This window comes from Schistocerca cancellata, chromosome 8 (genome assembly GCF_023864275.1).
Source record: "Schistocerca cancellata isolate TAMUIC-IGC-003103 chromosome 8, iqSchCanc2.1, whole genome shotgun sequence".
In the NCBI taxonomy this organism is placed as follows: Eukaryota; Metazoa; Arthropoda; class Insecta; order Orthoptera; family Acrididae; genus Schistocerca; species Schistocerca cancellata.
The window spans coordinates 287,345,819-287,372,221 of NC_064633.1; positions in this window are offsets into that span (position 1 = coordinate 287,345,819).

Here is a 26,403-nt window from a genome sequence, read left to right on the forward strand (position 1 = left end):
GACCATTCCATTAGGTGCAGCATTAGTACTTTCCCCGAGCAAGAAGCCAGTTCGTGGATTCCTTTAGAGTCACAGAAAGGGGCCTCGGGCCTGGCAGGGGACGACCACCCAATAGTGCATCAGATTAATAACAATCTGGGAAAATTTAGATACCCCGAAGTCGAATGAAATTGTATGATAACGCCAGTGTGACACAGACCGCACGAAGCCATGAAACCAAGTTGTCGTCAAGGTACTGTGCAAGCTGGTTGTGGCTCCATAATGATGTGGGCGATATTTGTATAGAACGCACTGACTTCCATGGTGCAAAAGAAAGTGTCACCGGGTCACAATTGCTCGCGACTGATTTCAAGATCAATCTGCACAATTCGAGCGAATGGTTTTGGCCACCAAGATCGCCCGGCGGGAACCCCATAGAACATTTATGGGTCATAATCGAGATGTCATTTCGTGGGCAGCATGGCTCAATATTTCTGCAGGGGACTTCCAACGACTAGCTGTGTCTAAGCCACGACCGGTTAAGAGGTACTCCAAGAGTTTTGTCACGGAAGTACAATCAGAAACCGGAATTTCGAGTAACTATAAACTGAGATAAAATAGAGAAATCAATGGGGATTCCAATCACAAATGTTAATCAGAACACACTTAGCCAAAAGTTTAAAGCAAACAATGCATGCCCACGTGTAAGCGAAGATACAAACCTTACAAATTCATATCTTACTTATATTTACAATGCCAGAAACAAATTGCAACACCATCACGGACATGGTCATTTTATTGACAAGTGAGGTGACAGGTCGTTCACCACTGTAGGTATATATGACAACAAAGAGAGACCAAATGGAACACAGATTTCATATAAAGGGTACTCAAAGAGTCGCATCCCTCTGGCGGGAATGCAGGTTTGTATTCTCGCATGCAAAGGATAATAAAGCTGCCGAATGGCATTGTGCGACAGACTGTGCCAAGCATCAAGTGCCTTTTGTTGTAATTTGGCAATGGTTCTTTGCAGGCCGTGAATAACCAGTTAATTCACTCTTCATAATGTCCCATACGTGTAAGGGCATTTGTTGTAATCCGTGAAGAGTACGTTTCGTCGCTGTAGACGTTTGTGGACCTGCATTGTCATTTGCCTGTGGAAGAAATAGGAGTAGTACGAGGACCACAGCCTGTGCAACGTAGCGGGCACTGAGTACTTTACGATGTAGAACTACGAAATGTGATCGCTTGTCGTAACTGATCGCTCCGCACAGCATGTAGACTGAGATGGGATCGATGTGCAGTGGGTGAATGTACTCTAGGATAGGCAGCTCGCGAGGCCTGTACCATACACTTGTACGTATGGAACTTACTCTTATCACTGAAGGCCACAGACCGCCATTCCACTTTCCAGTGAACTCTGTCACGACACCAGAGAAGCAATGCTTGGCGGTGTCGTGCTGTCGGACGCTCATGTGATCTTAATCCTGCTGGCCAAGACTGTATACCAATTAGGTTCCTTTCGGAGCATGCTGATGCATTAGCTCCATACTTAACAATCAAATACAGGGCTATTACAAATGATTGAAGCGATTTCATAAATTCACTATAGCTCCATTCATTGACATATGGTCACGACACACTACAGATACGTAGAAAAACTCATAAAGTTTTGTTCGGCTGAAGCCGCACTTCAGGTTTCTGCCGCCAGAGCGCTCGAGAGCGCAGTGAGACAAAATGGCGACAGGAGCCGAGAGAGCGTATGTCGTGCTTGAAATGCACTCACATCAGTCAGTCATAACAGTGCAACGACACTTCAGGACGAAGTTCAACAAAGATCCACCAACTGCTAACTCCATTCGGCGATGGTATGCGCAGTTTAAAGCTTCTGGATGCCTCTGTAAGGGGAAATCAACGGGTCGGCCTGCAGTGAGCGAAGAAACGGTTGAACACGTGTATCTGGACATGCTGGAAAATTGGCTCATGCCACAACTGGAGACCGACAGCACCGACTTCATCTTTGAACAAGATGGTGCTCCACCGCACTTCCATAATGATGTTCGGCAGTTCTTAAACGGGAGATTGGAAAACTGATGAATCGGTCGTGGTGGAGATAATGAACAGCAATTCATGTCATGGCCTCCACGCTCTCCCGACTTAACCCCATGCGATTTCTTTCTGTGGGGTTATGTGAAATATTCAGTGTTTAAACCTCCTCTACCAACAAACGTGCTCGCATCAACGATGCTTTCGAACTCATTGATGGGGACATGCTGCGTCGAGTGTGGGAGGAACTTGATTATCGGCTTGATGTCTGCCGAATCACTAAAGGGGCACATATCGAACATTTGTGAATGCCTAAAAAAACTTTTTGAGTTTTTGTATGTGTGTGAAAAGCATTATTAAAATATCTCAAATAATAAAGTTATTGTAGAGCTGTGAAATCGCTTCAGTCATTTGTAATAAACCTGTACAATCGTTCGCTCAGCGAAAGATCCGTACCCAAAGACTGGAAAGTTGCACAGGTCACACCAATATTCAAGAAAGATAGTAGGAGTAATCCACTTAATTACAGGCCCATATCATTAACGTCGACATGCAGCAGGATTTTGGAACATATATTGCGTTCGAAGATTATGAATTACCTCGAAGAAAACGGTCTATTGACACACAGTCAATATTGATTTAGAAAACATCGTTCTTGTGAAACACAACTAGTCCCTTATTCGCATGAAGTATTGAGTGCTATTGATAAGGGATTTCAGACAGATTCCGTGTTTCTGTATTTCCAAAAGACTTTTAACATTGTACCACACAAGCGGATTGTAGTGAATTTGCATGCTTTTGGAATATCGTCTCAGTTATGTGACTGGATTTGTGACTTCCTGTCAGAGAGGTCACAGTTCGTAGTAACTGACGGATAGTCAGAGAGTAAAACAGAAGTGATTTCTGGCGTTCCCTAAGGCAGTGTTATAGGCCCTTTGCTGTTCCTTATCTATATAAACGATTTGGGAGACAATCTGAGCCGCCGTCTTATGTTCTTTGCAGGTGACGCTGTCGTTTAGCGACTTATAAAGTCATCAGAAGATCAAAACAAATTGCAAAACGATTTAGAAAAGATATCTGAATGGTGCGAAATTTGGAAATTGACACTAAATAACGAAAAGTGTGAGGGCATCGACATGAGTGCTTAAAGCAATTCGTTAAATTTCAGTTACGCGAGAAAATCAGTCATATCTAAATGCCGTAAACTAAACTAAATACTTAGGAATTACAGTTACGAACAACTTAAATTGGAAGGAACACATAGAAAATGTTGTGTGGAAGGCTAACCAAAGACTGGGTTTTATTGGCAGGACACTTAGGAAATGTAACAGACAGCCTACTACAACATGCTTGTCCGTCATGTTTTAGAATACTGCTGTGCGGTGTGGGATCCTTACCAGATAGGACTGACTGAGTACATCGAAAATGTTGAAAGAAGGGCAGCACGAATTATATTATCACGAAATATGGGAGAGAGTGTCGCTGAAATGATATAGGGTTTGGTCTGGACATCATTAAAAGAATGGCGTTATATGTTGCGAAGGAATCTTCCCACGAAATTCCAATGACCAACTGTCTCCTCCGAATGCGAAAATATGTTGTTGACACCGACCTACAAAGGGAGAAACGATCATCACGAGAAGAAAAGGGAAATCAGAGCTCGTACGGAAACATATAGGTGTTCGTTCTTTCCGCGCTCTATACGAGATTGAAACAATAGAGGCACTGAAATGTGATTTGCAGAGTATCCATGTAGATGTAGATAATACATATAACGTGAAGGACAATCAAACAATTTAATATCAGACATGGTAGAATAATCTACACTACTGGCAATTAAAATTCCTACACCAAGAAGAAATGCATATGATACACGGGTATTCATTGGACAAATATTTATTATACAAGACCTGACATGTGATTACATTTGCCGCGCGGGATTAGCAGAGCGGTGTAGGGCGCTACAGTCATGGACTGTGCTGCTGGTCCCGGCGGAGGTTCAAGTCCTTCATCGAGCATGGGTGTGTGTGTTTGTCTTTAGGATAGGTTACGTAGTGTGTAAGCTTAGGGACTGATAATCTTAACAGTTAAATCCCATAAGATTTCACACACATTTGAACATTTGGCTACATTTTCACGCAATTTGGATGCATAGATCCTGAGAAATCAGTACCCAGAACAACCACCTCTGGCCGTAATAACGGCCGTGATACGCCTGGGCATTGTGTGAAACAGAGCTTGGATGGTGTGTACAGGTACAGCTGCCCATGCAGCTTCAACACGATACCACGGTTCATCAAGAGTAGTGACTGGCATATTGTGAAGAGCCAGTTGCTCGGCCACCATTGACCAGACGTTTCCAATTGGTGAGAGATCTGGAGAATGTGCTGGCCAGGGCAGCAGTCGAACATTTTCTGTATCCAGAAAGGCCCGTACATGACCTGCAATATGCGGTCGTGCATTATCCTGCTGAAATGTAGGGTTTCGCAGGGATCGAATGAAGGGTAGAGCCACGGGTCGTAACACATCTGAAATGTAACGTCTACTGTTCAACACGCCGTCAATACGAACAAGAGGTGACCGAGACGTGTAACCCCATACCATCACGCCGGGTGATACGTAAGTATGGCGATGACGAATACACGCTTCCAATGTGCGTTCACCGCGATGTCGCCAAACACGGATGCGACCATCATGATGCTGTAAACAGAACCTGGGTTCATCCCAAAAAATGACGTTTTGCCATTCCTGCACCCAGGTCCGTCTTTGAGTACACCATCGCAGGCGCTCCTGTCTGTGATGCAGCGTCAAGGGTAACCGTAGCGATGGTCTCCGAGCTGATAGTCCATGCTGCTGCAAACGTCGTAGAACTGTTCGTGCAGATGGTTTTTGTCTTGCAAACGTCCGTATCTGTTGACTGAGGGATCGAGACGTGGCTGCACGATAGGTCACAGCCATGCGGATAAGATGCCTGTCATCTCGACTGCTAATGATACGAGGCCGTTGGGATCCAGCACCGTTCCGTATTACCCTCCTGAACGCACTGATTCCATATTCTGCTAACAGTCATTGGATCTCGACCAACGCGAGCAGCAGTGTCGCGATACGATAAACAGCAATCTCGATAGGCTACAATCCGACCCTTATCAAAGTCGGAAACATGATGGTACGCGTCCCTCCTTACACGAGGCATCACAACGTTTCACCAGGCAACGCCGGTCAACTGCTGTTTGTGTATGAGAAATCGGTTGGAAACTTTCCAAATGTCAGCACGTAATAGGTATCGCCACCGGTGCTAACCTTATGTGAATGCTCTGAAAAGCTAATCCTTTGCATATCACAGCATCTTTTTCCTGTCGGTGACATTTCGCGTCTGTAGCACATAATCTTCGTGGTGTAGCAATTTTAATGCCCAGGAGAGTATAATAAACTGGGAGAAAGTCGAGATGCGCTTTAGTTGTATATTGTGTTTTCACTGTATGACGACCAACTTCGTACGCCGGAGGTACATTTTCATGAGATATATGTAAAAGCGCTAATAGTCAACATAACCAACCTAACAAAGAAGACAGTAAATCGATATACTCACAAACTGAATACTTCATGTGCTACTACTTCCAAGGTGCAAGTGCGCAAAAAAATATGTCACTCCTCTGTAATATTTCTTCAAAACTCAGTCGAAAGAAGTGCCCGGACACACGTGACAATCCATGTATGACAGGATGAAACCAATGAGTATTAAATATTGCAGAACGAACGTAACATAGATTAAAACACAGCTCGCTGTGGCGGTGCGGTATAAAAGAGGAGAAACGTGCCGTCGTCAAAATCCAAGGGGGGGGGGGGGGGGAATAAAGAAATAAGAGAAACACAATTCTTTGGAGTCGTCAACATTGTAAAATATATTGGCAGCCGTCAAAAAGAACTGCACGTTACAGCGCTACTCACACGTTGAATATTGTGAATCCAAGCACGCGCCACCTCATCCCGGGTTGTAGATCGCTACATCTAGTGGCAGAAACGAAACTGAAAGGACACGCTGACTAGACCTTGGCTATCACAGTAAGGAAAGGGATCTCAGTGTTAAATAACGATCCAGTACAAGAGACAGAAAATATTAACAACTACACGTATGAGTACACTTAAAAATTACTTCCAGCTAACGGGAACCAACTACCTGGTTACATCCAAAACAGAACTGAAGTCCTTGTCCTTGATGGCATACTATATTAAATCAAAATATAAAAACTTGAGAAAATGTAATAAGTATAAAAATATAAAGAACTAAACATCTGAAATGGTTCTAAGTAATGCTTTGCAAAGTTAACGTACAAATCGACCCCAATCATGTTTAAAACAGGCTGGATTAGCAAGGAAAATATAGAGACCATATGATGGATCATAGTGAAAGCTGACAAAGACAAATTCATGGACGACAACCCTCCTAAAGCTAATCTCTCAAAACCGACCAAAAACCGCCGTGTGTGGGACGGAGATGGAGAGAGGGATTGGGAGGTGGTTGGGAATAGATAAGGAATATAGAAGAACTGATATAGGCCACAGGTACAATTATTTATCCAGGATGAATGGAAACACACGTAGACCAAACCAGTAGACTATAAGTACTCGAGATTCAATAACAGACCCCGATATTTTAGGTCTATCTGGCTGTTCATCTGTTGATCTACATTACATTTAATCTGCAATTTTTTGTACTGATAGGTTTCATCCTACCATTACTGGAGTGTCACGTGCTGTCCGGGATCGTCTTTTGAGAGTGTTTTTGTGACGTACTACTGGTAATGCATGGCTCGGATCGGATGCCCATCAGCCATTTCATCGAAGGTTTAATCGAGGAGTGACATCCTTTATACGCTCTTACACCTTGGAAGTCGTGGCACATGAAGTAATAGTATTTGAGGACCTCACTTCTGTCTACATTATTCGGTAGGCTTTGTTGACTATTCGCGCTTTTACTTATGTAGTTTCTTTCTGTATGCAAATATGACCTGAAGATATACCTTCAGCGTACGAAACCGGTAGTCATACAGTGAAAGCATAATCATCAACTATTGTGCAATTGAATTTTCACTCAGTTTAATACAGACTATTTTGCCATATTTGATTTTAGATTGTTTGATTGTCTTTAAAGTTATATACAAGTTTCTTACCTATGTTTTCCCGACTCATAAGGTTATTTGCCTTCATATACGTTGTATCTGAAAAAATTCCACATGAACAATTCATTACACTTTTCGAACGATAGTGCTGTCCACACCTACAACACGAGAAGAAGTATGGACTTTTACTACGGATTGTTACCCCATTATTGAAAGTGTCAGTGGCTCGCAAATGATTGAAATATCCGTCAACAAATATTGTTAATTATTTGTCCTAAGACATAAAATGTGTAGCAGGTAGCAGGATGAGACATAAAATATTAGACATGTAGTAGAACAATTTAACGTTAAATCATTTCTTCCGGACAACATCTTAGCGAATTCTCATTTAAGAACTTTGACGTAACTAGCTTTAAGTGTGACTGCATGAACAGTACTGACAATAATATGTTCATTAACATCAAATACAATTATGTGTACACATTCGTAAACTTACTCGTTCTTGACCAATTCGACGAAAAATAATTCGTAGAAATAAATATTGTGGGAGGGCACAAATGCAGGTACAGTGCGGTAGTAGTGATGCAGAGTTGAAGAGGCTTGGACGTGACAGACTAACGTGGAGGGCTCCATTAGACCACGCATCGGACTGAAGCTGACATCGACAAAACAACATTAATGAAGATGACTAACGTTGTTCAGAATAGGTCCTCTATTCATCAGCTTTATTAATTCTTCGGACAACGTAGCAAGTGGCTGGATGGCGAATCGACTATGCGGAACTGGAGGCTGGAAGTTGCCGCTCCCACTCACCCAGACACCGGCAGCCACGGTGGGTGGCTGCCCAGCGCAGTAAATGTACGGTGCTTCATTACAAAACGCATGTAACAGAATGCGGAATTCTTGCGCCTATGCCGACTACGTATCAGTATATGCGCGTCCTTTGTATGCTGAAAGCTCTATGACTGCTGACAGAGATGGGGCGGAAGACCTCCCGAGAGCAGCCTCATGGCCCGGACGGCTCTTGTGAGAAACGGCTCTGTCAGTGTGTTGCCAGAGGGCGTACGCTCTACATTTTTTATTTCTGCCGCTGTGCGTTCCTTATGAAGGGGCTGAAACGTGCGCTTCTAAAAGCATTCTCTCCAAGTGTACCACTCGCTGATGGGAAGGTAATGCATCTTTTAAAGAAAACCTTCAACCACGAACACGTCGCTTTAATGGTGACAGTGACAGTATGTAATTTTATCACTTTAGCCATCACTCTTGTAGTACCACTTCAGGCTCCGTCGGACGAAAAGCCTGTTGAAAAAAAAACAAAAAAAAAACGTTCAAATGTGTGTGAAATCGTATGTGACTTAACTGCTAAGGTCATCAGTTCCTAAGCTTACACACTACTTAACCTAAATTATCCTAAGGAGAAACACACACACCCATGCCCGAGGGAGGACTCGAACCTCCGCCAGGACCAGCCGCACAGCCCATGACAGCAGCGCCCAGGACCGCTCGGCTAATCCCGCGCGCCAAAAGCCTGTTGAACCACAGGTACCCTGCCACTGCCGATATATCTGAAGAATGTTACATTATGGAGCCGTGCCATTTCGGTGTTACTTTTGTTTAATCTAGTGAGGTTGGTCATGGAATGTGACTGTGTCTTCCGCTTCAAGAAACGACAGGTAAGCGCTTTGTGTGATCAAGCACTATACTCTGTTCACCATAAGAATAAACCTGATGTAAACCTTACACTATGTATTCTTCCGCGTTTGGTTGAATCTCATTGGATTTAGTTCCACGTGGAGCGCAAGCCAAGCAGTGGGCAGTATAGTCAATTACGATGATAAACATACGTTCTATGCTGTATTACATGCACATAGACTGAGCGATAATGCGGGACAACATCTTTACCGGCGCATTGAACTTCGACAGCGCTGGCCAGCCAGCGGTCCAACTACCCTGCAAAGATGTGAGCAGTTGCAGTTCAGACGTAAAAAGAGACGAGAAAAGAAACAATATAGCTTCGAATGTCATTTAATTTTTAAAGATAAAATTATATTCTGAGAAACTCCAGCACTATCGCGCGCTTCTTAGGTGACCAGACGGAAAGCTTGAAATGCACTCGTTTTCACCTGACATAGCGTTCTAATTACAAACAAGAGAAAATTTCTAACTTAAACATGGGGTAATTTTTCTGACCGAGCAGTGTGGAATGCAAAATCATACTGCAGGGATTTCTCCTTATAGTTGAATACTGAAGCCACTGAAGGTATTAATTAGTCAGTCGTCTGGTAATCTCTTAGCTTCTTCCTTATCCGAATCCGAGAAATATTTCCCAGTTCTGTCAGTGTCACCTGCTACGTTGTTCATTTAGCTCATTGTTTTCAAGTATATTTACAGTGTGGTAAAAGATTAATTCTAAGCCAAATTTTATTATTAAATATTTGTCAATGGATACTTAACATTATTTACGTGCACCTAACATGGCCTAGCATTGACTTACCACTGTTTATTTGCTGGGTGAAATATTACTGCCAAACCTCTGCAAGACACCAATTTAAAAGGTCCAAATTGTTCCAGTTTTTAATATTAATATCAGCATTAACAAGTTTCGAAATAACAAGAAAAACTCAAAAATTAATCAGTGCTTCTGCACAATGCTACATTAGTTTTAGCAACCATCTTACAACAGCATGTAAAAATATTAAGAATGGCCGTTAACATTTCTACCATCACCGTGCAATTAATTATTTATGACGTATTGCTGTAGAGACATCATATATGAAGACCTCGGCAGTAGACTATGGAGAATTACGCAACTTAGCTTTCTTTACTAGCTAAAACAAATATTCACACTTACCTGAGTACCAAATTTTGGAAATGCATCTGGATTCGCGAATATATTCAGCACCTTTTTGTCTGATGTGGTAAAAGAAGAAACCGGAGTCGATTTAGAAGAGACAGGGGATCCAGTATTAGAACCAGAATTTAAAAGAGCTTTGGAGGACCTACGATCAAATAAGGCAGAATCGAATTCCATCCGAATTTCTAAAATCATTGGGGGAAGTGTTAACAAAACGACTATTCACGTTGGTGTGTAGAATATATGAATTTGGTGACATGCCATCTGACTTTCGAAAAAATATCATCCACACAATAGTTCCGAAGGCTGAAAGAGCTCACAAGTGCGAGAATTATCGCAGATTCATCTTAGCAGCTCATGCATAAAAGTTGCTGACAAGAATAATATACAGAACAATGGTAAAGAAAACTGAGGATGTGTTAGATGACGATCAGTATGGCTTTAGGAAAGGTAAAGGAACGAGAGAGCTGTTCTGACGTTGTGGGTGATAATGGAAGCAAGACTTTTGAAAATTCTAGGCACGTTGATAGCGTTTGTCGACCTGGAAGAAGCATTCGGCAAAGTAAAATGGTGCAAGATGTTCGAAATTCTGAGAAAAATAAGGGTAAGCTATAGGGGGAGACGGGTACAATACAATATGTACAAGAGCCAAAAGGGAATAATAAGAGTGGACGACCAGGAACGAAGTGCTCGGATTAAAAAGGGCGTAAGAGAGGAATGTAGTCTTTCACCCCTAGTGTTCAGTACATCGAATAAAATGGCAATAAGCTGCTCTGAAACCCTCCACTTCGGCGACGCCCTCGGTGCCACGCACGCAACTTCGTTGAGCACGTTGCATATGTACCTGTCAGAAACTTCGACACCGAATCAACCTGGAGGCCGCCCTAGCGCCAGAAGGTAGGCGAACAGCATGCAAGGGGTGTCGAGAGGGTTGCTTCATATTCAGGTGCTACATCTGCTGGCAGTATAACTTCGTATCAAAACTTTTCAAGGCCCCCTTGCCGCAGCGATAACACCGGTTTCCGTGAGATCACCGAAGTTTAGCGCTTTCGGGTTGGCTAGCACTTGGATGGGTGACTGTAGGGGCCTGCTGAGTCCTCAGACCATCTGAGGTTCTTCTCCGAGAAGTGGCAGCTTCGGATACTAAAACTCACAACCACCGGGAGATCGGTGTAATATCTACATGCCGCTCCACATACGCATCCAGTGACACCTATCAACTAAGGATGACAGGGCTTTCGGTCGGTATCTTAGGGCCATCCGATGTCTGTTTGGACGGATTTATTTCTAACGTGATCAAAGAAGGTGTACCGGTTTCACCGAGGATGTCGCCGAACTGCGGGTCATACAGGGACCCTTTGTCGTCTGAAACGTTTTGCTCAACGCTGGATGCCGCGAGTTCACCTCCTTTGCAGAAACACCAAAAGAATGGATGAAATGTTGGTAAGAGGCTCTGTGACAACCTTATCGGCGTGTGAAACGTCCATGGTTGCGTTCAGGAAAACTATGGTGAAATTTGGTGATAATTTGACGTAACTAAAGGATCCTATAGCTCACACGAACTTCCAAGCTATCGCATTTCTTTTTCATGTATCAACACCTTGAGTTTTGCAGCGTCGGCGAGCACGAGGGTGACGAACCCCTGCGCTAAGCTTTAAGGTCGCAGGCACCAATGAGCCAAATAAAAAATATTTGGTTTCGGTCATCTGTCTTCTGACTGGTTTTATGCGGCCTGCAACGAATTCCTCTACTGTGCCAATCTCTTCATCTCAGAGTAGCACTTGAAACTTACGTCATCATCGATTAGCTACACGTATTCCAATCTCAATCTTCCTCTACAGTTTTTGCCCTCTGGTACCATCTAGTACTCCCTGATGTCTTAACAGACGTCCTATCATCATGTCCCTTCACATTGTCAGAGTTTTCCACGCATACGTTTCCTCTCCGATTCCACGCAGAAGCTCCTCATTTCTTACGTTATCAGTCCACTTAAGCTTCAACACTCGTCTGAAGACCATACCTCAAATGCTTCGATTGTCTTCTGATGCAGTTTTCCCACAGTCCATGTTTCACTAACATACAATACTAACATACAATTCTCGGGAATTTCTTCCTCATATCAAGGCCCTTTTTTTATACTAGCAGACTTCTCTGGGCCGGGAAAGCCCTCGTTCCCAGTACTAGTGTGCTTTTGATCTCCTCCTTGCTCCGCCAGTCATTGGTTATTTTACTGCCTAGGTAGCTGAATAACTTAATTTCATCTCCTTCATGACCATCAAACCTGATGTTATGTTCATCGCTGTTTCATTTCTGCTACTTCTCATTGCTTTCGTCTTGCTTCGATTTACTCTCAATCCATATTTTGCACTCATTAGATTTTTCATTCCATTCAGCATATCATGTAATTATTCTTCACTTTCACTCAGGATAGCAATGTCATCTGCGAATCGTATGATTTATATCCTTCCACCTTGAATTTTAATTCCATTCCTGAAACATTCTTTTATCTCCATCATTGCTTCTTCGATGTACACCCTATCACAGTATTGTGCACAGTATGTCACTCTCTGTCCTACATTCTTACTTATAACGAGTCCTATCCCAATTACACACTTTTCCGCTGAGGTTGATATAAATTGTAGTGGCAACTTCTGCCACCGAAAGTAACAGAAACACCAAATGTAACAGGAAGAGGTAGAAGGCACCATACAAAGACTCGTCTGAGCTTCCCAAGTGATTTATTGTTTCCAGCTACAGTGCCCCAGTTCCTCTCGATCTGTGTCACTGGGTCCCGCAATGCTGAGGACACCACTTTGCAGTCTGTGAAACAGCTTGGTGCGGAATGGCTGCCTCTGCAACCATTGCATATACTGCTGTGTGTCAGACTTGTACGGCCGCAGACTTATGGAATCTTCAGAATACCACAAAGTTGCCTCAGCGGTCTGCTTCCCAGCCGACTGAGTGCCGCTCAGTGTAAGCCGCAGGCAGCCAGCTGCGTGCTTCTCGCCGGCATGGCTAAGATCATGGTGACAACAAGCAATGCGATCCTGAGTCCGAATCTGCAGCCCTTGGCTCGGGATGCCTCTAACGTGTGTTGGAAGCTGGGACGACTGCCTGCGGTAGTGAGCTGTGGAGTGGCTCGCAGCTGGCTGGCTATGGACCCCATGGCGGCCTTAAAGGGTCGCACCAGCGATCCACCGTGGTCTGGAACGCTGGCACCCCATCCGCTGCTGCATGTAGCTGGTGGTGTGACGTGCCCCTACTCACTAGAATGCATATTGTTAGAAACCCACACCTATTTATAAGCGGCTAGGCCCCCCTGTTTTTGCCATACACGCCACTTCACGTCACCTACCTATAACATGCTAAGTTGGCCAGTTGCCCCTTCTGCCTGAGATTTGCGACATTGTAGGGCAGTGGGTGGAGTAGTACAATAAATGTTTTGTATTTATGCTGTTTGCCATTCTCAACACTGGCTCTCTAACTACAATATTGGCAGCCAGAAAGTGATAAGCAAAATGTGAAGCCTGTAACTAAAATTCCTAGTCCCTACTTCATCTGAGAAATACATTTATAGCTACAGCTTATAGCTCTGAGGAATTAGGAGATTGTCTGGGATTCATAATAATAAAAAAAAAATAATCCACACAATCCAACTACCAGAGCAGTTCAGAGTCTAATGCGCTGATGCCATTATAACTGTTCAAATTAAATGTTTAAGTGAATGCTCGACATAATTTGATGATAATGTTCATCAAACGCCACGCTAATAATGGTAGAATGTCTGTCCTGCGGCGGCACGTGAAAATACGACATACGCAAACTAAAGATAGATCATTAATGTCATCCCAAAATTAACACTTCACTCGAAATCGATTTCATGGTTACGTGTATCCCGAGTAACTTATTACTGCATCCGAGGCTGTTTATATCAACGATACCCATGCGACGCGACTCCCAGGACAGGTGGTGCGCTAATCAGCGTCTGGAGGGAACAGGGGCCTTCCTTCTCTCGCGCAGCGTTCTTACATATAAAGCCGCCGTGCGGACGGCTAAGGGAACGCCTGATCAAACCTGCTCTCCCGACTAGCCCATGGGCTAGTAATGCACCACTTTAAGTTATCGAAGAAATTATGGCTTCCTTTGCTGATGGCCGATGAAGCTCTTAATTTAATTGTGCAATCAGCACACAGGCAAGTAATCATAATAAAAGTCTGACGTGGCTAAGTCAAATATTTTGGGCGAGATAATTAATTTAATTTCACTACACGCAGTAGACGAGCTCTGAACTTGCCCTTTCGAGATACGCTATCGCTATAGTTTTATAGTTATTCAGTTGAAACTTCTCACATCTTTATGATTATAGCGGATCTACCTTCTACTTAAATTTAAACATCCTAGCTTTATTTATTCGCCTACTTAATCTATCTTGCTTCCTTAATTTTTAAGATAAAAACCAGAAAATCATGAATTTCAACTAAAATTTTGATTTGTGTGATCCAGAATACTGTTTGTACTAAATTATTATGCAAAAGGAATCTAAACATAAATTTTAAGTTTCTAGCTCTTTTCTGTTGCGCCAATGATTTTTACAGAAAAACGTCCAAATTTCGAAAATGGTTAAAGTTATTGAACTGATATTCAACACATGTTGATTTAGTATTACTCCTGACATGCTAGAAACGTTTCAGGTTGTTTACTTGATTTTTAAGTATTGCGCAACATTTATGACGTCAGAGCTAGTTACAGCGGACTGGCTGGCACACAATGGAAAGACTGATGTGAATTTTACAAGGCGTGAGTAGGCTGTTTCCCTACTACATGCAAAACCACTACATATACTCTTTCAGCAATTTGACAGCCCTGTGGTATCTATTCTGCTTCGCAACAGTTGGTATGTGTAATTCACTGCAATCCGGCCCATACCTGGCTGTAACTTGAGCTCAGAATATGGCACAAAACTAAGTTCCCCTATCCTAAATGTTGGTGCCACTACATAACCCTATATTCCCACGACCCGTTACTTTTACCTTTCCACTTCACCTAAGTGAACCCTAATATATCTATATTTAGCCTTTGCATGTTCCTTTTCAGATACCCTACCTTCACTATCATTTTAAAATTTCTTACATTAGTCGTTCCGACTCGTAGACTGTTATCCTTTCATTGGTTACTCAGCATTTTTCTCACGGGCCCATCCTGGATATCTGAATGGGTGACTAATTATCAATGTTTTGTCAGTTGAGAAATTATCGTAGTACTTTTGCAGTTTCACGCCACTGATCCTGCAGTTATTCGTAGTATGTGGCTTTAATGCCGTGGTTTCCATTTCCTTTATTATCTTGATACCGTTGATCATTGTTTATTCTTCCATCTTTTATGGGCAGATATCCATCCCAAGGGTAAGAGGGAGCCCTGCATCTCTGGCCGCTCCTCCACCCTCACTGACAATGCCGGTGGCAGAACGAGGATGACTAATTGCGGCGGAAGTCTTCGGCTGTCATTGCAGATATATTTTATTCAGACAATAAGCAGTAGGTTGGTTTGAATCTGAAGCCCGTTAAGGTCTTCATTACAAGTTAATGATGATACCTTATACAATGGTACAAATCAGAATTAATTGTAAGGAAAAATGATAACAAGCACCTCCTAAATACATATTACATAAAGAGAAAAGTAACTGTTTCTCAATAAAAAAATTTAACATTCCTCACGCCATATTACTATCAGACTGATTGTGACACTCACTTCCTAGAATATTAAGCTTAATTCAGCGATTTTTGTTGGTATTTTTCTGGAAAATATTGTGTGTAAATCACATTTCATCAATCTCGCTACATTCATAAACTGTCGTTAGGAAAGGAATTTCTAATGTTACTCTGACCACACGTATTGGCATTTTTCCACGACTTGTAAAAGAATTTGGTTGAGTTACTCGCATGTCGTTTTCTGTGGTTGGAGCGGATGTCCTGTTTGATCTAACAGTACGTATCAGTTTTTAAATGAGGGAACAGTTCACGGTAACTGAATTACCAGTCATTAGCAGATAATGTTTTAGGAACAGTACTCCCAGATTCTGATAACACATACTGTGAAGCGTCATTAGAGATTCAATTCACAGAGTTAAATGGTACCGAAACGATCCCACTATTGAGTGTAGTTAACAGCATCCGAATATTTTATATTGTAAATTATTGTCGATATTTACCTAGCTTTGTAGTAATGGTTATTTGTAGCCCACACTACCTGTTTGTCATTAATTCTTGAACGGTCAGAAGTTTAATCAGTGACGTAGACTCTCGAGGGTGAATGACGTAATTCATGAGATCACGTTAAGGTTCAACATTTAAAGGCTTACCTCGTCACAAACTAGAAATTTATGTAAAATAAAATTAAACAAAATAAATCTATGGCCCTTACATTAGGATCCTGAATTTAATTTATTTATGACGGCATCTCTTTTCGTTGTATATAATAAGAATGCAGCATGTGGTACAATCAGTCAGTTGGTTTGTTTTCAGTAACTCATTTCATGAGACCGACGAGGATCACAAATTATCACATATTTTGCCGTTTTCAATCTGTTCTAATACCACATAGCTACATCTTAGAAGTCAAATCCTAATATGATACTGAAAGTAACATTTTATGCTCTCACTTAAAGACTTTGTCGGAAATGTATTTACTGAACCAAGTTTCTATGCGATTGCGTCGTTTTGGTCAGCAAATTGTCTTTGCATATTTTTCTTTTCTGTTATAAATGAGAAATGTTCTCTAGATACTGACTGAACATCGTGTGCTCGGATGATATGTTTTGCTCCATTCATCAAAGCCGTTGTCATGATACTGCTCCTATACGTTCATTCCGACCTTGTTATTCGTAGTATGAAATAATGGAGCAGAGATTGTAAACACAAGATGCTAACTGTAGAAACTAAGTTTGGTTTATTCCTCAAATGTATACACCAGTGCGTTCATCTCTCGTTTCCAGCTGAAGCCATTGTTATATTACATGCCGCTCTCCCAGGACGGATAATGTTGCACAAAAGCTGCCGGTAATTTAGAGGCAGAGAGGGAGTGAATTGTCCATTTGTGTAAAGACGAAACCCACTGCCGTTCCTCAGTGGTACTGAATTTCCGCTTCGCAGCTGTTGCGCGAGAGCATTTCTACTCACTCTTTCTGCTACGTGCAAAACATTTCTCTCTATAGAAGGCCATTCTCGAACAACAGGGAACGTTTTTGGCATAGAAGGGAATGGCACTCACTATACAGACGTCTGGAATAACACCACTTATGCTTTATTTTGCTATCTTACTGTAGACATGACAGAATGTTGGCAGAGAAATACTTATTTCTCCCTGAAAGTTATACTCTGAGCGTATTTAAGCAAGGAGCCATTGTACGGATATAAACTATGTGTCAATATGCATTCACAATTTAACTGCAGAATTCTCTATAAATAATACACTATTCAGCTATAATTGAACAAGTGCAACATCTTTATTCGTAATCGTGGTGACTCCCTGTTTTGAAAACCGTAACAACCTACGAGTTTATTCAGGTTCAGCTTATATACGTGGCAGGTATACTGCTATACAATGTACTCCAATTGATACAATTACTTGTCTAAATGGTTAATTTTAACCTCAATCAGTGACCCAACCTCCCATTTCCGAGCAATAAAGTTCACAAATAATCTAGTTCTAAGAGCTCTGACTCGGGCGAACCGTCCGTCAAAAAAGGGGCCAAACACGAAAATCGTCAGTACTATGCAACGCATCGTTATTTAGAATCTCCTTGGAGCTCTAAATTTGCATCTGTATACAAACGCGTGGAGGGAGACCAAGAGATGAATACACTAAACAGATTCAAAAGGATGTAGGTTGCAGTAGGTACTGAGAGATGAAGAAGCTTGCACAGGATAGAGTAGCATGGAGAGCTGCATCAAACCAGTCTCAGGACTGAAGACCACAACCACAACAACACATGCGTAAGCCCTGGAATAGCAAAAGTTGCGGTGCTCTAACTGAATACGAATTTCAAAGGCTAGTGCACCACAAAGAATGAGAAAGCGTATTGGCCTAACCCGTATCACTCTGTAAATTGAAATATATTGTAACGAATTCAAAATTGACTTAGCATTGAGTCACTCAAATAATCTTCATTTATACAAGGAAAACGGTAGACCGCCGAAAAAACAAATGTTGGCTGTATTCTGTAAAACTGGTAATTTTAGAAAGATCACAACTCCAAAAAAGAAAACAACTTTTCGGGAGAAAAACTATCCCTGAAGTATATTTGAAGAAAAAGGCAGTGACTTCAACATATTGGCAACAAAATGTGTGAATAGGAAGCTGGGTAAAAAATTAATATTTTATTGAACGTCTGTATCATTATGATGTATATAATAGGAGCTGGTCACATATGTAATGTACTATAGAGATTAATGTGTCTTCTTTTGTTGCAAAGAAGGAACATTTTGTTTTATTTAGTTTCCTACGACTCTATCCTTTCTTTGCACTACTGTCATTCTGCAATATCATCTACAGTTGGCATGTGTGAAATTTCCTAGTAAAATTCACTGTGTTCTGATGGAATGTAACACATCAAATGAAGAAAGTCTTGCATTAGATATTGGCCTTCGATCAGTGTTTTACGGCACCCGTGGTCTAAGGGTAGCGTCTTTGATTAGTAATCTAAACGTCCTCAGTCCCAGGTTAGAATTCCACCACAGCTTAAATTTTTAATTAATAATGAGCATTGGCGGCTAAAGTCTTCCAGCATAAGAAGTCACCCTCTTTCTGCCAACGGCCTTGTCAAAATGGACCTAGGAGCGGACAGAGATTCAGGTCACTCTCTAGTCCTAGGGGTGGGAAACAGCTATTATAGGCAGAAGAATCAGCAGTGATCAACGGCATGAGGATGCAGAAAGCAATGGAAACCACTGCATTAAAGACACGTAACACAGGACAGTCACCTGTTACTGAAAAGTGTCATGATGATCTCTAAATTGGTAAAAGATTCCGGAATAGTACCCCATTCGGATCTCTGTGATGGGACAGGAAGTATCAATACGCAAAGAAGTGGGATACAGAAGTACTACGGAATGACGAGATACGTTTGAAGTTCTCTATGGCTATAGATACTGCAATAAGGAATAGCTCAGTAGGCAGTACAGTTGAAGAGGAATGGACATCTCTAAAAAGGGCCATCACAGGTGTTGGGATGAAAGACATAGTTACAAAGAAGGTAACTGCGAAGAAACCTTGGGTAACAGAAGAAACACTTCAAGTGATCGATGTAAGGAGGAAGTACAAAAACGTTCCGGGAAAATCAGGAATGTAGAAATACAAGTTGCAGTGGAATGCAATAAATAGGAAATGCAGGGAAGTTAGGATGAAATGGCGGCATAAAAAATGTGAAGAAACCGAAAAAGAAATGACTGTCGGAAGGACAGACTCAGCATACAGGAAAGTCAAAACAACCTTCAATGACATTAACAGCAAGTGTGGCATCATTAGGAGTGCAACGGGAATTCCACTGCTAAATGCAGGGAAGAGAGCGGATAGGTGGAAAGAATACGTTGAAAGCCTCTATGAGGAGGAAGATATATATGACGTGATAGAAGAGGAAGCAGGTGCCGATTCAGAAGAGATGCGAGATCCAGTATTAGAATCAGAATTTAAAAAATGATTGATGGACTTAAGTTCAAATAAGTCAGGAGGGACAGATAACATTCCATCAGAATTTCTAAAACGATTGGGGGAACTGGCAACGAAAGGACTATTCGCGTTGCTGTGTAGAATGCATGGGTCTAGCGACAAACCACCTGACTTTCGAAAAAATATCATCCACACAATACCGAAGACCGCAAGAGCTGACAAGTGCGAGAACTATCGCACAATCAGCTTAACATCTCCTGCCTCCAAGTAACTGACTAGAATAATATATAGAACATTGAAAAGGGAGCTGTTGATGTGCTAGATGACGATAAGTTTGAATTTAGAAAAGGCAAAAGCACGACAAAGGCAATTCTGAGGTTGCCGTTGATAATTTAAGCAAGACCAAAGAAAAATCAAGACACGTTCATATTATTTGTTGACCTGGAAAAAGCCTCCGACAGTTTAAAATGGTGCAAGATGTTCGACATTCTGGGAATAATAAGGGTAACCTACAGGAAAAGACGGGTAATATACAATATATACCAGAGCCGAGATGGAATAATAAGAGTGGAGAACCTATGAAACGTCCCCTTATAACAATTGTACAAGACTATGCTTAAACTGACACACAATATTTTTAGCGCAACGCAATCTGACTATCAAAGGTCCCTGCAAAAGAATGGCCCTGAGTAACATTAAACTATACCTTTCAGAAATCACTTACCTCACAAAAATCTTCATTACTCGAACTACTGCAATACAGCGAGCGCCACTACTGCCAGCTAAATAAAAGATTCAAACTACGGAAGGCACTAACTACTGATATGGATAGTTAGCAAATGAAAGATATTAATAGAGAACAAACAATGTATTTACCTTAATAGTCATAATATATATAGCAGTTCATGTCAAATTACAAAACTCCGCCATCTCTCTCCTCACATCCACCACTGCTGGCGGCTCACCTCCACCTGCGCAACGCTACGCGCTGTTCACATCCAGCTGCTGCTGCCCAACACTACAATGGCAGACAACAATGCAAACTAGCCACAGACTGCACACAGCACAGCAAGTGATTTTCATATAGAGCGCTACGTAACGTTGCCAATAAGAAAACATAAACAGCCTACTTACATAAAGAAAACATAAACAGCCTACTTACAAACCATAGGGTGTAAGACAGTAATGAAGTCTTCCCCCCCCCCCCCCTCCAACTGTTCAATCTGTACATCGAAGAAGCAATGTTAGAAATAAAAATAAGGTTCAGGAGTAGGATTAAAATTCCAGGTGAAAGTATATTAATGGTACATTGCTATTCTGAGTGAAAGTGTAGAAGAATTACTTGAACTACTGAACGGAATGAACAGTCTAATGTGTACAGAGTATGGAATGAGAGTAAATCAAAAGAAGGCAAAAGTAATGAGAAGTAGCGGAAACGAGAACAGCGAGAAACTTAATATCAGGATTGATGGTCATGAAGTACATGGAAAACAAGTAGATAAAGTGAGGGAGTTCTGCTACCTTGGCAGTAAAATAACTAATGACGGAGCACGGAGGACATCAAAAGCACATAGCAATGGCAAAAAGGGCATGCCTTTCCAAGAGAAGTCTACCAGTATCAAACATAGGCCTTAATTTGAGGAAGTAATTTCTAGGAACGTACGTCGGGGGACAGCATTGTATGGTAGTGAAACATGGACTGTGGGAAACCGGAACAGAAGAGACTCGAATAATTTGAGATGTGGTGCTCCAGAGGAATGTTGAAAATTAGCTGGAATGAGGAGGTTCTGCGCAGAATCGGAGAGGAAAGGTACAAGTGGATAACACTGATAAGGAGAAGGAACAGAATGATAGGACACCTGCTAAGACATGAGGGAATGACTTCCATGGTGCTAGAAGGAACTGTAGAGGGCAAAATCTATAGAGGAAGACAGAGATTTGAATACATCCACCAAATAATTGAGGACGTGAGTTACAAGTGATAGTCTGTGATGAAGAGGTTGGCAGGAAGAGGAATTTTTCGCGGGCAACACCAAACCAGTCAAAAGACTAATGACCCAAAAAAAAAGTCTTTCACTTGTTCTCATGTAATCCGAAGATCAAATGTGTGTTCAGTTATACGCCCTATTTAATGACGTTCCAACAAATGAAATGCTCTGTTGCCCTCTACCCAGAGTAGATAACATTTGAGTGTCGCAGTGAGACTTATGAGATTTAGGTTTATTTCTTCATTGATATTACAGTGACAAACCACCTCTTCGTCAATAGTTCACGCAACATCCAGAAAAATTAAGATCTGTGGATACTAATTTCAGAGAATATCAGCCGTTCATAGATGTATGCACTTATACTCTACATTCTTTTTGACTATGTATATGCAATCAGTCCTTCGAAGCACTCGTTTGATCAGTGCAGAATTCCAGCACAGGCATTATAAGAACGGCGCCTTTACGAAAATGGCTCCTCACGTTTTCAAATCTACTATTGCGTGCCACGGTTACGCAGTAGCGAATCATAATAGGATTTTTATTTAGTTCCATACATCCATTCGAAAACAGTCTTTATTCAGCTGGAACATGATGGCGAATGGCTCTTTTGATTTCAGTCCCTTCATGGTAGACATTTATTCTCTTATTGGTTATATAAAATACAGTCACCCACAGTTACCGGAAGCAGAATGCATCTTAGACTGGAATATTTGGGAGGTACAAATTATGCGTATAGTCGAAGCAGTCTTTCACGGAATTATAAAACATTTTCGCTCAGCGATTGTGAACTCTCGTAATTCTGCACTGGTCAACATTTTTGTTGTGTCACTTAGCATATGACTTCTGATTTTCCACATTAAGCTCTGTTGTGTCACACAGGTATCTATTTGAGGCTGTCGAGAAATGACGTCAAATTTTTTATTAAAATACTTCAGGTAGTTTAGTTTACTATCTGGCGTTTTAATTTGTACACATCAAACATTTTTGCACATGTAGTCTGGCATCTAACTAGACAGGGTTACCAGATGCACAATGAAAACATTAAATGAGGCAATATGATCCACACCGTTTTTGCAACTTGTGATCATAAAGCACGATTTTTATTGACAACTTTTCTCATATCTCATGGGCTCCTTTACAGCTAAAGTACAGTCTGAAGCCTCCTCATTCGCCCGCCTGATATGTCAAATAAGCTAAAAAAGCTTTATTTTCACGTACTAGAATTTGTTCACTATTTAATATAACATTATATATTACTTACCGGTTTTCATTTGTTTTCATTAGAATTCTGACGCGCTCTTCTATTCTGACTGCTCACTACTGTTATCATTCCATACACGTTTTTACTTTTGGTGTTGAATGTACTGAAATGATGCGGGAGGTCAGCCTGTAGCTCTTCTGTTATTTTCTCAAAGCAGTTATATACAGGGTGTTACAAAAAGATACGGCCAAACTTTCAGGAAACATTCTTCACACACAAATAAACAAAAGATATTATGTGGACATGCGTCCGGAAACGCTTAATTTCCATGTTAGAGCTCATTTTAGTTTCGTCAGTATGTACTATACTTCCTCGATTCACCGCCATGATTTCATACGGGATACTCTACCTGTGCTGCTAGAACATGTGCCTTTACAAGTACAACACAACATGCGGTTCGTGCACGATGGAGCTCCTGCACATTTCAGTCGAAGTGTTCGTACGCTTCTCAACAACAGATTCGGTGACCGATGGGTTGGTAGAGGCGGACCAATTCCATGGCCTCCACGCTCTCCTAATCTCAACCCTCTTGACTTTCACTTATGGGGGCATTTGAAAGCTCTTGTCTACGCAACCCCGGTACCAAATATAGAGAATCTTCGTGCTCGTATTGTGGACGGCTGTGATACAATACGCCATTCTCCAGGGCTGCATCAGCGCATCAGGGATTCCATGCGACGGAGGGTGGATGCATGTATCCTCGCTAACGGAGGACATTTTGAACATTTCCTCTAACAAAGTGTTTGAAGTCATGCTGGTACGTTCTGTTGCTGTGTGTTTCCATGCCAAATATTAATGTGATTTGAAGAGAAGTAATAAAATGAACTCTAACATGGAAAGTAAGCGTTTCCGGACACATGTCCACGTAACATGTTTTCTTTCTTTTTGTGTGAGGAATGTTTCCTGAAAGTTTGGCCGTACCTTTTTGTAAATCTCTGTATACATACGCAAAAGAGAATGGTACGCAGTGTCTCTCACTGTTGTACTAATAAACGCATCATTACTATTGAATAACAGAAATGTTTATGTGTAGGCTTGTCGCATAAAAAGTTCCGTTTTACTGGAGCAAAATACTACTAAATAGATCTTAAGTTTAGTTACAGTACCTGCACGTTGGTCCCATTTTTCTGGGAGGTATAAATTTTCCTGAACTATAAAATATTAAATTCGCTTTAATCTTGCCTTTTAATCACATGACACTTATACTTCTCATGGTGTTTGCTTCTTTTCTTTGATTTTTTTTTCACTGCTTGCAGCTGACGCTATGCTAGCGAGGCGAAAAACAGCTGTTGCTGATTTAAAATGAGTAGTTCATAATTCTCCAACTAGGACCGCGCTTATGATAATTGTAGAACATATATGTCTAACAAATATGATATTTCTGAAATAAATTCAATAAAGGAGTATAGTTTTCTCATATAAGGAGTAAAGGACAAGATTTGTTTCTATGCTGACAAGATGCCACTACCTTACGTTTATATGAACTTGCATCTAGCTCATTTTTGTATAAAGTGGACATATGACCTTTCTAAAGTTACCGTTTCATTTGCAATTAGTGTATCTCGTAGTATCAACCTATTTTATATTCAACTAGGATCCAGTTAACATCAAATTAAATAATTTTTCAGGCGTGGCGCAACTACAAATATTACTCCCTTCAGGCATGAATATAAAGCGACTTGCGTTAGTGTATTATTTACTAGACAGTTCTCGTGGACAATTCTGCGATTTCTTTGCTACTCGAGCCATTACTGTATTGCCGTCACCACGCCTTCCTCCCCCGACCAGCTACTGTAACCCCTGGCAAATTGAAATACTGCGTTGCGACTCGTACTTCAAATGGAACATTTTTCCAAATAAATACAATGAACTTCTACCACGATCACTCATAGCCCTGGGTGTTCGGTGTGGGACGGGGTGGGGGGGGAGGGGGTGAGTGGACTGCTGTAGCCTATTGTGGAGTTGTGAACCACTGAGGGCTACGGCGGGGACGAAGCCTTTACGTCGTTTCTAGGTCCCCAGTTCCATACAGTGCAATACAGTACCACCATCACTTAACAGGCATCTATCCTGCATCGAGCCAACGTTATTACTTTACAGAGGCAAATTAGATCGCGCATGTACGGCCGTTACTGTCGGGCATTTAGATAATTATTGGTTTATTTCAGTTTGTAATGGATCTTGGAGATGTGTTATTTTCTACCGGATTTGTCGATAGCAAATCTAATGAGGGAGGCAGTAAATGTTTTCTTATATTTTTGTCAGAATATTTTTTGTGAATTTTAATTTGCCTTATTTTATGCTAATTTGCTTATATGTTTGAGAGTGACAGCATATTGATTAATATTAGTAGATGTGACGAACAATATCAAAAAGGCTGGTTACGAGTGGAAACTTGTGTGTTGTGTGAAATGTCTTCGACGCTGGAGTCGTCTTTGACCACAGTCAGTCGGCAGTGAACACTCGGTGTGTGACGGTGGAACAATGTACACGTCCCCGCTATAATAATTTGCAAGTGACCAACAGAAATGAGTTATTCTACAACTTTTTTTATATAAACATCAAGAAGGAAGTACATTCGGAGAAATGGTATTTGACGCACAAAAAAATGAGGCAAACGCATTGAACCAGGACTTTTCCGCAACCGACGAATTAGCATTATGGAATCATACTTTCACTAGACGACTGAAGCCAACACAAAAAAGTTAAATATCATCTTATAAACATCCACGGAAAAGTGAGTACTGTCACGAAATATGCTAAATTCAAGTATGTAAAAATAGTGAGCATATTTCAAGTTCTTGGAACATAGTGAATTAGTGCATTAGTAAATTACAGCTATCATTCGGCGTTTTAGGTTTCCCATGAATCCCCTAAACTGCATAAAGCAAACACCGTGATAATTCATTTGGAACTGTTGCGGCCAGTTTTCTCCCCCATCCTCATCCAAAAGAGTTCGTGTTCTGTCTTTTAACTTCACGTACTCCATAGGACGGTAAAGACTAGTCTTCCCTTTGTCTTCTCATTGATGTCTTCTGTAGCTTGCTAGATGTTGGGAGTCACAGGTATTTAAAGAAAGTCTTCATTACGGGGAAGCAGGAAGCATTTACAGGAATTTAGAACGCAAACTGCGAAAGCTTTATAACAGTCTTCCTCTGGTTCAGTAAAATTTCTTTTTCTTCTGCCCATAATCGATTGTATTACCATGAATAGCACGCCAGGCTAATCGGAAACCTAAAGGAGACGACCTATCTTCAGAGAAGGTTTGTAGCTTCAGCTACAAAACATCCCTGTCCCACATTACGGGTTACAGGATGCATCCGCTTAATTACGTATATTGCTCCAGTTGCGATATACGTTCGATACGCAACCTTTCAACATACACTCATCAAAAAAAGTTTTGCCTCGCATCGGTTCCGAAGGTTCCGAAACGTGTGCAGAAAATTGAAATAGAGATCAACATAAACATCATTTGCGACCTTTTCATTGCTC